The sequence below is a fragment of the Prionailurus bengalensis genome, chromosome B4 (genome assembly GCF_016509475.1).
Source record: "Prionailurus bengalensis isolate Pbe53 chromosome B4, Fcat_Pben_1.1_paternal_pri, whole genome shotgun sequence".
NCBI lineage: Eukaryota > Metazoa > Chordata > Mammalia > Carnivora > Felidae > Prionailurus > Prionailurus bengalensis.
This window is the reverse complement of record NC_057358.1, coordinates 56,764,655-56,780,017: the sequence shown is the minus strand read 5'-3', so window position 1 is coordinate 56,780,017 and position 15,363 is coordinate 56,764,655. Positions and strand designations below refer to the sequence as shown.

Below are 15,363 nucleotides of genomic sequence, written 5' to 3'. Positions count from 1 at the left end.
TGTTTCTATTATTGTAATTGATTTAAGAGTAATGTGTGGTGTAGGTAGTGCAAATGACTCATTTTTAATGCATTTTTCTTATTCTTTTTTAAATTATCCAAAAGAACCAAGGTTAGTGACTATGAATTGAATAAAAATATAAAGTTTTAAATATGATTAAATTCTCCACAGAAATTATACAGGAAGTGGCAAATATTGAAATAAGGATGAGACTAAGAATGTTGAAAAGTATATAGCCAGACTTATTCTATAATTGATTTTGAATCAGTTTTAAATCATGTAAAAAAGTGATTATGTTAATCTTATTCCATTAAAATGGGGGGTAGATGTATCAAACCCTTCCAATCAATTCTCATATTATAGCTAGACTAGTCTTGTAGAAATGCAAATCTAATTATGTCATTCCTCTTCTTAAACTATTACGGCTTCCCATCTAGCTTTTTGAGCATCTCTCCCACCACACTAGAGTCTCACTGGCCCCCTTCCAGTACTCTGCTTTTGTCATGATCTACCCTACCAGTAGCTTGTTTTGCTAGTACTTTTTCCTACTCCATGTACACAGTTGCATCCTCTCATTCTTCTGACCCCTAAGTAATCGTATTTGTAGAGGAGCCTTTCCCAATCTGTCTGACCGTATCATCGCTCTCTCTTACATGCCCTTAAAACACCATGATTGAGAAGCAGACCAAACTGAACCTTTTTTTTTTTCCAACTGGCAGTGGCCAAGAAGAAGGAGGATGAAAATGCTAGGAAAAATGTCCTCTTGGGTGCTTCTCATGTCTTTTCCTGCACTACAGCTGCCGTAAGATAGTTCTTATCATAAGAGCCCAGGCTCTGTCAGAAGTACTGTTAGAATTGCCCTCCCTGGCCTTGTCCAACTCTTTGCCCAAAAGACCCAAACCCTACTACTGTATTTAAATGACCAGAAAAGATGTTCATAAGGAATTGGTTAAGAGTTATGGACTTTAAAGTCTTGGATTCTACCCTCAGCTTTACCTCTGACATATGTGCCTTAGGACAATGACTTTTACTTTTCTCTGTGCCTCAGTGGCCTCCTCTGCAAAATAAGAATAGTGTCTATTTCCTAAGCTTCCGAGAGAGACAGCATGGGCCTGGCACCCAGTAAGAGTCCTATACATTTTAGCTATTATGGTTATTTTTGCTGCTATTACCATTCTGTGTCCAGATTTCTCTCAAAATTTAGATAAATTTATGTAGTCAAATAACCAACACTAATATAATATCTAATTTTCTCTTAGTCATAAAAGTTTACGAGAGAAAATGAAGGAAAAAATAAGGGACAAATCCATAGGAAGAAGTGTTTTTAATTCTAACCCATCATATGTGCTGTCTGTTGGTACCAGCTATTGAACAAAATAACTAGCGAAAAAAATTTTAAATGGCTGTGCTTTCTTCAGGGAGAGTAGAGTTCTGTCACTAGTGATGCAAGAAGTCTTTTTTCTTGAAGCCTTTTAACCCCTGGGCTTGTAAACTATCATTGGCTCAGAGGTTAGGGAAAATCCCTGTTTCCATTGGCAAGCAGTTAGGGAAATCCCACTGCAGTAGAGAGAATTCATCACATAACGTTTAAGTTTGGAAAGCCTTATTTTTTTTAATATTTTTATTTTATATTTTTATTTTTTTTATTTTTGAGAGAGACACAGAGAGTGCAAATGGGGGAGGGGCAGAGAGAGAAGGAGACAGAGATGCACTGTCAACGTGGAACCCAGTGCGGGGCTTGAACTCAAAAACCGTGAGATCATGCATGACGTGAGCTGAAGTTTGACACTTAACCAACTGAGCCACCCAGACACCTGGAAAGCATTTTTAATAGTAGCATTGTTATCCCCATATGGTAAATTTGTATGACATGTAGTAAAAAGGAAAACTTTAGGGGATACCCAGACTTCTGAAACTACTAGTTGTTTTATCTTTGTCAAGTTTTTGAACCACCCCCACTGCACACACAGACGTGTTATGGTGATCCCTGAAATAGCATGCAGACTTCTAGCAAAGTGAGTGGCACTTCGTAGTCACTGAGAAAATCATGGCTCTTGCACTGCCTCTCCCCATATGTGCCAAGTATTTTCAAGCTTCCAGCAAGTATGCAATCTGGAAGTAGGTTTTTTTACAATATACAAAATAATATATAGTCTGATTTAATATGACTTAACACACAATTTCTCTTTTTTACTGAATAAAAATGCTCACTATTTTTAATGTTTTGATTATTATAACATGCCACCCCCAATGTATTGGGATAAAATGAGCAATTATTTCACAATTATGAACTTAGTCAAAGGTAAGCATTTGCTTTAAAGGTCTTTCTGATAATACCCAGCTTTCTTATAGTAAATAAAAATATGTGATAACAACAGAGTTTTTCCCCTTGATAAATAAGCATTTCTCCTCTTATTGTTACTTTCAAAGGATTTTCAGCAGTGCCTTTTCTCCCCCTATAAATTAAACTAATTAAAGCTATGAGGGTAGTCACTGATATATAAAAGATTTGCAGACCTTTCCAGCCAGTGTCCCCTTTACCTTGGCAAATGGAGATGTATTTACTGGTTAGTGACCTCAGGAATAGATGCAGAGCGTTCCTCCTCCCACAGTCATGAGCAGAAAGTCTGGAGCGGCATAAAAAGGGTCAATCGAATAGGTCATACATCATATGGGGAGGCAGATGTTGGAACATATTGTAATGGATTACTGTGCAGTACATGAAGATGGCTTGTGGAGTAGAAAAATCGAGGAGGGAGTGAGAGAGATAGATAAACTATCCGTTGGTGTTTTCTTGCATGACTCTTGCAAATATATCTGGATCTTTAAGGAATGGCTTCAATTGTAAAAGTCAAAATGTTTTTTCTAACTGTTCAAGATTTATTGGTGTCTAACAAAATGAAGAAAGCTTTTTAAAATCCAGTACATTTGAAGCATCTCTTATTTATACGCTTCAGTATCTGCAGTGTGACAGAAACAGCTTGAGAGCATCATACCTGTGAAAAAGGTCTTACAATTTAAGTAAGTTCAAATGTGTTCTTTAATTTTTATCAAGATGCCATCTTCACACCCTATCAACACTCCACTCCTCATTGATAGCTCCGTATTCTGTCCAAGTATCACACTGAGTGGGACTGAATTTAATATAAAGTAATAAAGATTGTCTATGTATTATTAACATTTGGTGATAGCAGCTTTACATATATAACGTTATAGCATCTGTACATGTATTCATGATAGCTTTTTAATGGTATAACTGCACTCTAGCCAGACATAATATTTTACTTTTGTATGCCAGCTTTTCTAAGGCATATCATCCAGGAGTGATACTTTTAAGGAGGTGTGGGTCATAATTGCAGGAGTCTCTGCCTTGGAGCCCCTACCAGCCAGCCCCTTGTTTCCTCAGACATGCTTTCCACACAGCTCACCTGTTTTCTCTGAAGGCAGAAAATTCCTTCTCTGAAGTGGATAACATTTATTTTTCCCTTGTGTCTTGCCCCCCTGCCATCTTGAACTCACCTCTAGATGTCAGCTGGCCATCCAGACTTAGAGGCTTTGTCCACCTAACTCATTTCCTTGTGTAACCTGATATTGAAGCTCTTATGTTCCAATACCTTCAACTTCTTCATTTTTTTTAAATTCTGCACCCTTGATATACTAGCTATTAGTTATCCTCCATTTGGAAAAATCTATAGTAAGTCTAGGTTTACTACCTCTTTCTGTTTGATGCATCTTTCTTGCCCTCAAGTTTCCTTAGGAATTGTGTCCAAATACAGCAGATCATGGATCTCTCACATTGTGTATACTTACTTCAATTAGCTTTTCCAAGTGACCCTGGTTCCTGGTATACCCAGATTGTCACTCCCTTCTCTCCCTTGGGAAAAACTCCCCAGTTGGAACTCTAGACTGGAGATGAAGTGAAAACCCTTGCCATGTCCACACGGGCACCCCCCCCACCAGTCACTTTCCTCCCTGGACTGTGGTAGTGAGGGTGAACCAACAGGAGAAATGTTTCATACCCCTACCCCCCCACCCAGCTTCTAGGGTTTAACCACCAAGGAAGTTAGGAGAGAACTTTAACCATTTACTCTCTACCCCAGGAATTTAATCCTCACAGACTTGACCAAGAAAAGATTCTCAGTCTTGAGAGCTAGCCCTAAGTGTCTAGCCTTCATTTTTTTTCCAGAAGTCGCCTTAGTGGTTTCTAAAAGTCATCAACTTTCAGAGCTCGCTTTACCATGCTAATGTTCCTTGATGGGGACAAAGAGTGAATAGCCCTTCACAATCATCACTGTACTTCTCTCATAGGATTTTTTTGAAAATTAAAGAATAAAAAAATTATCATTGTATAAGTATATAAAAATTTACGTGAGAGGAAAGTATGTTTAAATGTATTACTCTTGTATTGTCATTATATTACTTACCATTATGAACCTTTTCCTAATAGCTATACACTGCTATTAAACTGGACCCTCACACAGTTTCTCTGGTAGGTTTTATTCTTTACAATCAAATTTGAATATTAAGAACTCTTACAACTAATAAAAAACTCATTTTTTTTAAAAAGGGCAGAAGATTGAGTAGACATTTTTACCACAGAAGACATAGAAATGGCTAAGAAGCACACGAGAAGGTACTCAACATCCTTAGTCACTGAGGAAACGCTGGTATAGTGGATACCAGTTCTCTCCTACTAGAATAGTTATAATCAAAAAGATAGGCAATACCAAGTATTGATGATACAGAGAAACTGGGACCTTCATAACACTGCTAGTGGAAATGTAAAACGGTTTAGTTACTTTGGAAAAGTTTGGCAGTTTCTTAAAAAAGTAACTTGAACTTACCCTATGACTCAGCAAGTCCAATCCTAGGAATTGGGTAAAGAGAAATGAAAACACACAAAGACTTTGTACAGGAATGTTCAATAGCAGGATTATTCATAATAGCCTAAAATTGGAAACAACCCAAATGTCCATCAGCTGGATAAATGCACACACAAATATGATCTATCCATACAAAGGAATACCATTCAGCAATACAATGGAGCAGACTGCTAATACATGCTGCAACATGGAGGAACCTCAAAAACATTACACTGAGTGAAAGAAACCAGATCTCTTTTTGTTTAGTCTCTTCTAGCACTGCTCCAGTAGTGGTGACTATAAAATCGAATAACCTCACATCCTGCCTAGGAGAAGTAGAATGAACATGTTCTTTTATTTTAAAAAGGGAAGGGGAGAGCCTCTGTTTTAAGAAGTGTCCTGTGCGGTATACAGAAAATTTTTAAATGTTTATAGATATATTTTTCAGTTGATTTAAAGGCTGACGCTGTAACTTTGCGTGCTGTGTTTACTCTGCCTAGAATATCTTTTTGCCTTTATCTTGGACTTCCTTAAAGGTTCATGTCTAGCAGGGCTTGTAGCCATGTCACCTTCTGGACCCTACTTTAGAAGCCATTTGCAAGTCAGTCACAGACGAGCAATTTAGGCCATCCAGGACCAAAGCCAAGCATCTTCTCTTGAATGGCGCTGGGGATAGGAAAAGGAGTGCAGGCTGTGGGGCCAAACATGGCGCACTAAGGAGATCAAGAATCTAAGTTAAAACTTGCCCTCTGTATCATTTGTGTGGAGGTTGGGGAGAGAATATGCATAACATAAAATTTACCAGTTTAGACATCTTTAAAATGTACAGTCTGTGGCATTAAGCACATTTACTTGTGGTGCACCCATCACCACCATCCATCTCCTGAACTTTCATCTTCCCAAAATGAAATTCTGTACCCATTAAACAATTAAGTCCATTTCCCTGCCTCACTCCAGTCTCTAGCAACCACCATCCTTTCTGTCTCTATGAAATTGAATACTCTAGACACCTCACCTTGTATTAATGGAATCATAAATATTTGGTCTTTTATGACTGGCTTATTTCATTTAGCACAACATAATGTCCTCATGGACCATCCATGTTATAGTATGTGTCAGAATTTTCTTTGTTTTTTTTTTAATGTTTATTTTTGAGAGAGAGATGGAGCACATGAGAGGTAGGTAGGAGGACAGAGAGAGAGAGGGAGACAGAGGATCTGAAGCAGGCTATGCTCTGAGAGCAGTGAGCCTGACACAGGGCTTGAGCTCACAAACCATGAGATCATGACCTGAGTACAAGTAGGATGCTCAACCGACTGAGCCACCCGGGTGCCCCAGAATTCCCTTTGTTTTTAAGGCTGAATAATATTCCACTGTATGTTTATAACACACTTTGTTTATCCCTCCCTCCACTGATGGGCACTTGGTTTCTTCAACCTTTTGTCTATTGTGACCACCGCTGCTCTGAACACAGGTGTACAAATATCTATTATACTCTCTGATTTCAATTATTTTGGGTATATACCCAGAAGTGGGTTTGCTGGATCATATGCTAATCCTATATAGTTTTTAAAGGAACTACCATACTGTTTTCCATAGTGACTATGCCATTTTACATTCCCACCAGCAACCAGTAAGGTCCTGATTCTTACACATTCTTGCCAACATTTGTTATTTTCTAGTATTTTTATAACAGCCATCCTTGTGGTTTTCATTTGCATTCTGGTATTTTGAAGGTATGTTTGTCAGGATGGGAGAATGAAACATTTTATTAAATACTTCATTAGATTAATTTGTAAATTGTAAGTTTTTATAAATTTGCCATGTGAGTTTCTCTTTGCACTTTTGCCCTGGGATCCAGCAAATTTAAGACCTATCCTATTTTTCTTGCAATATTCTTGGATAACATCAGAAAGAAGATGGGGCACCTGGGTGGCGCAGTCGGTTAAGCGTCTGACTTCAGCCAGGTCACGATCTCACGGTCCAAGAGTTTGAGCCCCGCGTCAGGCTCTGGGCTGATGGCTCGGAGCCTGGAGCCTGTTTCTGATTCTGTGTCTCCCTCTCTCTCTGCCCCTCCCCCGTTCATGCTCTGTCTCTCTCTGTCCCAAAAATAAATAAAAACGTTGAAAAAAAAATTAAAAAAAAAAAAGAAAGAAGAGCTGACAATGCTAGGGAAAGAAGTCCCATGTTTAAACTCAAGTTGCTTTGATAATTTTCTGTGAAGAAACATTATGAAAAATAATGTGCAATGCAAATTTATTCACATTGAAACATGCTGATATGTTTTGAAAGATTTTCTCCAGTACATTAGTTTCTCTTTAAACTCCACATTTAAGTTACATTAAGAAGCTGAAATTAAGCTATAAAGATAACACTTATGGAGCCTTGAAATTGCTTTCTGAATTTTTTCCTCACAAATGTTACTCCTTGTTTCTTCCCTTAAAAAACAAACAAATGCTTTTCTTACACATCAGATCCAACGCACATCTTTTAAGTTTGATTTAAACTTTAGAAGTACACATTTACCTATTTTTTAAATCATAGTAAATGACAACACATACATTTGAAAATCTCTAATCCAAGTAGTTAACACATTGTATGTATGTTAATTTTTGTTGCCAGATTTCAGTCCCTGCACTTAAGATCAAAATGTTCTGCCATTTCTGTACATATATTTGAACTTCAAGGGACTATTAATCAGGGGGTTTTTAGTTCTGTGATGTTCTTTTTAAAAACTTAGGTTTATACATGTTTTTGTATGTGAGAGTTTAGAAGTGACTACTACTTATTTCTGAGTGAGGGCTTTCTTGACCCTCAAGGATGATTAAAGGTCTTCAACTTTCATCCCAATGCCTATTTATGTTCTCAGGGTAAACTAAAACAACCTTATTGGTCTCATTTGATTAAATATTAAAAATATGTTAAATTCATTTGTATAGTATACCTCTTTTTTCTCTCTTTTATTTTTTGGTGTTTGTATTATATTTCATTTGGAGAAAATGATTCTATTTATAGAAATAATTTTAAACAATTAATTTAGCAAAAATTATATGAAATCGTTGTGCCGTCTGTTAGCACTCCTCATTCAGATAATGGCAATGTAAATGTTTACAAATTTACTGAAAGAATCAGTATGTTTTACTACATAGCATTTAGAAAAGACAACATTTTCAGTCATAATTTTATTTTTTTTTTTCATTAAATCTTTTTGTACCCAGCTCTCCTACCTAATATGATGAAGTTTGTGATATGGGGAGGAGAGATGTAGGGAGTCAGATAAAGGGAAGGTAAAGGTGGAGAGAGAATGGTGAATGTGACTTATTTTGCACTATTTTCCCAAAGAGTGTCCCCATGTCCTAATCCATGCCTGTAGTAAAGGAAGGTAAGGTAATTGGATGAAACCATTCACCATCATTTGCTACTGGCTCCTGAGTAATTGCCAGTATGTGGTGTCCTCCCTGTCTCCTGTACCTTTATTTAGATCGTTTGGGCACACAAAAGGGAGATATGAAAATAGATCCCATTTCAAATGAAATTTAAACTTTGAGGGGTGCCTGGATGGCTCAGTCTGTTCAGCGACTGACTCTTGCTTTTGGCTCAGGTCATGGTCCCGGGGACATGGAATTGAGCCCCATGTTGGGCTCTGTGCTGAGCATGGAGCCTGCTTAAGATTCTCTCTGTCTCCCTCTGCCCCTCTCCCTGGCTGGCATGTGTGCTTTTTCTCTCTCAAATAAAAAATGAAGAAAAAAATAGAAAGAAAATTAACCAAGAGAAAAGAATCTAACGAAGATCAAAGGATCTCTTGAACTAACCAAGAGGAAAGGATCCCAAAGAACATTTTCTATGTAACAACCATAGACCCTGCTAAATACCTGTTTGTTCTCTGAATAATAAGTATTTAGGATTCAGTGAGTAAATAGTGTATATCCCTTTATCAGAAAGAAGGCATTTCCTATTTGTCTTTTCCAAAACAGTTAAGAGTATCTATATGCTTAAATGCTTGGTTCTATTTTTTTTAAGGTATTAACTTTTTTCTTATAATCTTTATCAATTTTTTGGTTCATAATTCCACATTGACTTATTCATTTACTGTTATAATTATGACTACAACAAGTATGTTATACTATATTTTGTTCCTATGCTGATAAGGTTTTGAAATGCACTGTTTCTTTGACCCTGTAAGTAAATGAAATAAATGGATGAATGGGAAGCTTTATCAACATCACTGTTACGTCTTTTCTCTAATTCCTCAAGTAGTAAAAACATTGTCTTTCCTTCCAGGTTTTTAAAAGGTCTTTCACAAAAAGTTACTGCCATTATTAAATATATACTAAATATGTACCAGAGGTTTATGTTTGTTGAAAATTAATCGTCTTATTTTATGCCGTTCATTTATGCCTTTATTCATTTCTAATTTTCCTTGCCTTTAGGACTTCCTGAGAAAGCATTAAATAATAGAGACAAAATCCTTGCCTTCAAGGAGTTTACTAGTCAGTAAATGGTTTGAGGGACCAACCAGTGATAGATATTTTTGTCAGTGCATAATACTTTCAATCCAAATACTCCAGATGGTAGTTAGTAGCAACAATAGGTGAAGTTGTAATTTTAACAATTTGGGGGAAATAATCTATTAAGAAAAAGTGGCAAAATTTTATGATCTCAAGGAAGCAATCAAATAGTCTACCTTAGAATTTAAATAATCTGTTTTGTGGAATTTCTCCACCCCTTTCACTGAGTACCAACCTCTAGTTTAGGATAGCTGTGTAGAAATGGCTACCTTTGTAAGAAAATACAATTGTATCTACTGGTGGTTTAAAGGCCAAGTTGTCCAAGCACAACTGTACTGTTTTCCCTGAAATTAGCAACAATTCATTCGCACAGGTTAAAATATCTGTTTGTCATCATCCCGTCAGATTTTTGTTTTGACCCCACACTGTAGTTCAACAGGAAGAATGCCTACTAATGAACTATCAGCCCACTGCCTAGTAGTGCTTTGGTACATGTAGTACATTACAGGAAAAAATAATACTGGTTGAGTTTAACTAAGATAAATATAATTCAAGGTCATGTTGTTATAGATACAGTACGTCATACCCTTAATATTTAAAAAAAAATATTTAATGAGCTATACCTTAGGGAAAGCCCATGATGGAATGGCTCTACCATTTTCAATATCAGGATATGAATTATAGGGAAATCTGTATGACTTAGTTCTTTTTTGTTTTTTTCAAAACTAAAGACGAAAATTCATGTGTCTTGGCTGTCTTACAAGATAGTATAATGATTGTATACACAAATGAGAATATGTGATAGGTGAATACTTACGTATTCTATGAAGTAAAGACTATATAAATTATACTATACATTCTGTTCTTCTCTTTCATTTTTCTTTTCTTTTCCCCAGTTAATTTGTAGTCATTTATGTGTCCACTATGCTATGAACTTGGTTTTATTTTTTTCATCTTCACTTCCACAACTGTTACTTCAACTCAAGTTATCATTAAAATTATTACTGGGGCACCAAGGTGGCTCGGTCTGTTAAGCATCTGACTCTTGGTTTCAGCTCAGGTCATCATCTCAGGGTTTGCAAGTTCAGGCCCCGTGTCAGGCTCCGCACGGAGCCTGCTTCTGATTCTCCCTCTCCCTTTGTCTCTGCCCCTCCCCTGCTTGCTCATGTGCATGCACGCTCTATCTCTCTCAAAATAAACTTAAAAAAAATTATTGCTCCTAAATTTTAATAACCACATAACTTCTACCTTGTCTTATCTTTATTCTAGTTTAAAACATCACATATATTGCTTTCAAAAATCCAGTGGCTTTCTCTTGCCTACATACTAAATTTAAACTTTGTCTTTATTTCAAGATCTTCTATAAGGTGAACTAGCCTACAAACCCAGCACTGGTTTACTCTTCACAGGGTGTGCACTCAATTAGTCACTATCTTTTCTGCCATTCACTGTTCCACACCATCTTCTGTATTCCCTTGGCTCAACTACCTCATTCCTGCTCCTGTGCCTTTAAACTGTTCTCCCTTCCTAGAATGCCACCTCTTTTTTTATTCCTAGCTTAGCTATATCTCTTCTATGAAAACACATGAGATCATACTGACTCATTTCCTTTGCCTTCACAACTTTAAAAGTGGCATACAGTTATAGTACACTAACATGCTCATTGTTTTATGTTTACCAATCTTGATTTAGGGAAGAAACTATGCATAAGCATGCTTTGTATCCTCCACTGTACTTGGCACAGTCCAGAGTATATAGTAGGAAGTCAGCACATATATATTACCTTGTTAGTTTCTTTCTTGGTATAATTAATTGCTTAATAATTAGAACTGTTACTTACTGGTTAAGGATTCTTTGCCATGTGTTTTTCTGAGTATTTGATACTCACTATGTGATTTATCTCTCACATCAACCCGATAAGCTCAGTTTTATTTATCCTGAATTTGCAGATGAAGGAACTGTGGCTGGGTTTAGTCACCCAAGGTCACTAATTCAGAACTGCTATTAGTGAGGTTTATCCTACTTTTAACTGTTGCAGTAGAAGTACACTAGAAGTAGAAAACCATGCGTCCTTGAAAGAGCTAAAGAAACAAAGAATGTGTGTTTACGGAGCAAGTTGAAATAAAAGCGAGTTACTTGTGTGTGTTTGTGTGTGTGTGTGTGTGTGTGTGTGTGTATACACTTATGGACACATGAGCACCAAAAAGACACTAAGTAATCAATGGATAGATTCCACTGATTATGTGATTTTTTCTTTTATATGATTTTTATTTTATATGAATTTTTTCTTAAAAAATCATTGAATTAGGTATAGGGATGAAGGAAGGGAAAGGGAATAGGAACACAATATTTTAAGTAATATAAAGAGTGGAAAACCTAATGATCTGTGGAGTTGGAGAATTTTAGAGCTTAAAACAAGAGTTTCAAGATAACAGTAAAGTTATTCTGCAAGGCAAAACAGTTATTCTGTTAGTCTGGTCAACTTCATGAAATGAGTGTTCTCTTTAAGCTTTAGCTTTTTATGTTTAGGATCTCTCAATTTCTTTCTGATGTTTAGAACAACTTAACTGCTTTTCATAAAAGTATATTTATCATAATACATCTTGTATATAACTCTGGTTTTATCTGCAGTCTTTTAAAGAAAAATGTTAGCCAAGTTTTTGTTTAAAAAATTTATATAGTTAATATACAGATAGCGGTGCCTGAATGGCTCAGTCGGCTAAGCGTCTGACTCTTGGTTTCAGTCCAGGTCATGATCTCACAGTTTGTAAGTTCAAGCCCTACTTCGGGCTCTGCACCGACAGTGTGGAGCCTGCTTGGAATTCATTCTCTCTCTCTCTCTCTGTCTCTCTCTCTCTCTCTCTCTCTGTCTCTCTCTCTCTCCCCTTCCTTCTCCCTCTCTGCCCTTCCCCTGTTCATGCTCTCTTTCTCTATCAAAATAAATAAACTTAAAAAAACCATATAGATACACAATTATTGAGGTATCTACAATAAGGGAGTGGGCTCTATAGTTCACAGGATGCTTACTACTTCAGATGGCCTTCTGGTTGCCACTAGATTCTGTAACCCTTCCCTGTCAACAAGATCAACCAGTGGTTCTGTATTATTCTTGATTTTGCTTCAAGAACATGTAAGAAGTGAAATAAAATAGTATAGTGTCTTAATTCCCTTGTTTTAAAATTAGCCAGCACATACATTTTAATGCATGGACAGGTGAACTTAAATTTTTTAAAAGATAGAATTAAAATAAGTCACAGCAGCATTTTTTTTTCTTTTTTGCCAGTTGCCCACCCTTACATAGTAGCCAACTATGAGGAACACTGTCAGCTTCTTTAAAACTACTGAAATTTCCTTTTAACTTGTGAATTAGGTCCAAATTAGGACCCAGAAGTATTAAAATTCCTGGTTTATTTTATCTGTGCAGACTTGAAGTGTGTTCGATCCCCTAAGACTTGAGGCCTTTTTCATGCTTCTATAAGATGTAAGAAGCACGTATATTTCACACAAAATAAAGAGTATTGGAAATAGATAATTCCTACTTCCAAACCTTGGTGAAGTAGGAGAAAGCCAAATAGGAGGAAGGGGATACGGGAGATTGAAAGAAATGAACAGCTACCTAATGTTCACCATACTCTGATTGACTAGTAGCTGCTGACATTTTATTTTCATTATAAATCACTTTAAATCTCTATATTATATGCAAGTACCAGTAAGGTAGATGATACCATACCGTTATTATAAAAATATTTAAATGGGTCCACCTATTTTAAAAATTTAGGGTTTTTACTTTTTCCACTCAAAAGCATTTCCTAGGACACTTTAATTAAGATAAACCTTAATTTCATATTTAAAAAGATAAAATAAATACATTTATTTGAATGATGAAAGAATGTCTATGATATTCTTTATTCCAAATGTATGTCACCTCCAACCTTTACATTCAATAAAGTGTTTCAGAGTATATTTATGCTTGTATTTTCAATGGTAGCTCTTATACTTCTTTGCGAGTTGTGAGTTTGTCTATAGAGATTAATATTTGAACATTGAGTCACCTTTTATGAGTGACTGGTTCATCTATTTAATTATCTAAATAACTCAAATAGTCAATATTTTTTCAAATTATGAAATAATTCTTTAATAATCAAATTAAAATCTTGATTAATTGTTTTGTTCACATTTGTTTATCGACAGATGTTAAAATGTCCCAGGTCGGGGCACCTGGGTGGCTCAGTCGGTTAAGCGTCTGACTTTGGCTCAGGTCATGATCTCGCGAGTCATGAGTTCGAGCCCCGCATCAGGCTCTGTGCTGACAGCTCAGAGCCTGGAGCCTGTTTCAGATTCTGTGTCTCCCTCTCTCTCTGCCCCTCCCCTGCTCATGCTCTGTCTCTGTCTGTCTCAAAAATAAATGAAAACATTAAAAAAAAAAAATTAAAAAAAAAAAAAATGTCCCAGGTCAATCTCTAGTAGTTATGAAACAATCTTATATTTAGTGTGTACAAACCAGTAATATGTATTGTTAGCCTCTCGGCATAATACCCACTGGAATAATTTTTAAAGACAAGGATATAATATATAACACAGTATTAAATTTATAATATACAGCAATCCAGATAATTTTTTAAATATTTTTTTAATTCAGTATATGTAATTTGATACATGTATTTTACTGGACAAAATTTAAATTTGCATAGTGGTATCTTGGGATATTGGTTGTTTTCTTAATAACTTCATGAACAGGGGCTCCTGGGTGGCGCAGTCGGTTAAGCGTCCGACTTCAGCCAGGTCACGATCTCGCGGTCCGTGAGTTCGAGCCCCGCGTCGGGCTCTGGGCTGATGGCTCAGAGCCTGGATCCTGTTTCCAATTCTGTGTCTCCCTCTCTCTCTGCCCCTCCCCCGTTCATGCTCTGTCTCTCTCTGTCCCAAAAATAAATAAACGTTGAAAAAAAAAATAAAAAAAGAAAATAACTTCATGAACAGTTTAGGGTGAGGAGAGAAAAAAACTACTTTTTTGAATTATAGGATATAATGCAAAGGTTTTTAACACAAGTGTGGAAAGTGGATAAATTCTGATATTTTAAAAAAATGATAAACTCCCAGTCATTGTATTTGACGTCATATCCTTTTACTCTTTATGCAGTCTAAGACTTACTAATTAAGTCTTTTCTTTCTCACTGACTGAAATAAAGAATAATATAATTATTCCAATGTGCGTGTACACAAACACGCACACACACACATACACACACACACACACACACTTGGGAAGAAGGGACAATCATTATTGATAGTATAAATTTATTCCTCTGGTGTTTCTGTATCTGGAATGTATCTTGCATTAGTTGGCATAATAAAAACATAATTTCATCAATAGTTTTAATGCTCTGTTTCATTTAGACCATAGTATCTGGAAACTGTGAACAATGTATGTGTGTTTTCATGTAAATATATGCCTGTCCTCAGGTTTCAAAGTTTTGTTTCTAGAGAGGACCCCCCCTCCCCAGCTTATCAAGGTCTCTGGCTTATGCTGAGCAGTTTTATCCCTTGAATTTTCTCTTGTGGAGAAAAATCAAGATAAACTATGTCACAGTACTTTCCCTTGAGAGCTTCTTTCTTTAGTCTTTTTATTACAGAAGTTCTAACTTGCATACACACACACACGCTGTACACACATGCACATCTTTTCTATCCAGATCTTAAAATTTTCACACACTGCTAAGTGGAGGTGAAAAGAGAATTAATCCAGACATTTGATGTGACTATTTGATCTAAAACAGTCTCCTTGTTTTAAGATACTATATCATATGGCAATTATTATCAAAGTGAAATTTTCTTATTATTAATTTGATTTGTTGAAGAATATTTTACTGGTTATTTAATCAGAAAGACTATGCAGTGGCTTAGTGGAAGAGGGCATGTTTCAGACAGTATTCCTTAAAACTCTAATCCTCAAGATAATTTCAGGTTTGTCTGTGTTTATATATCATGACATAAAG

General features: G+C 36.2%; 1 protein-coding gene across 6 annotated transcripts in view; it reads left to right on the top strand.

Annotated features, from left to right (window-relative positions):
* Positions 1 to 15,363, top strand: part of SOX5 (SRY-box transcription factor 5) — a 1,010,647-nt gene that overhangs the window by 924,714 nt on the left and 70,570 nt on the right. The gene's annotated exons all lie outside the window — the stretch shown is intronic.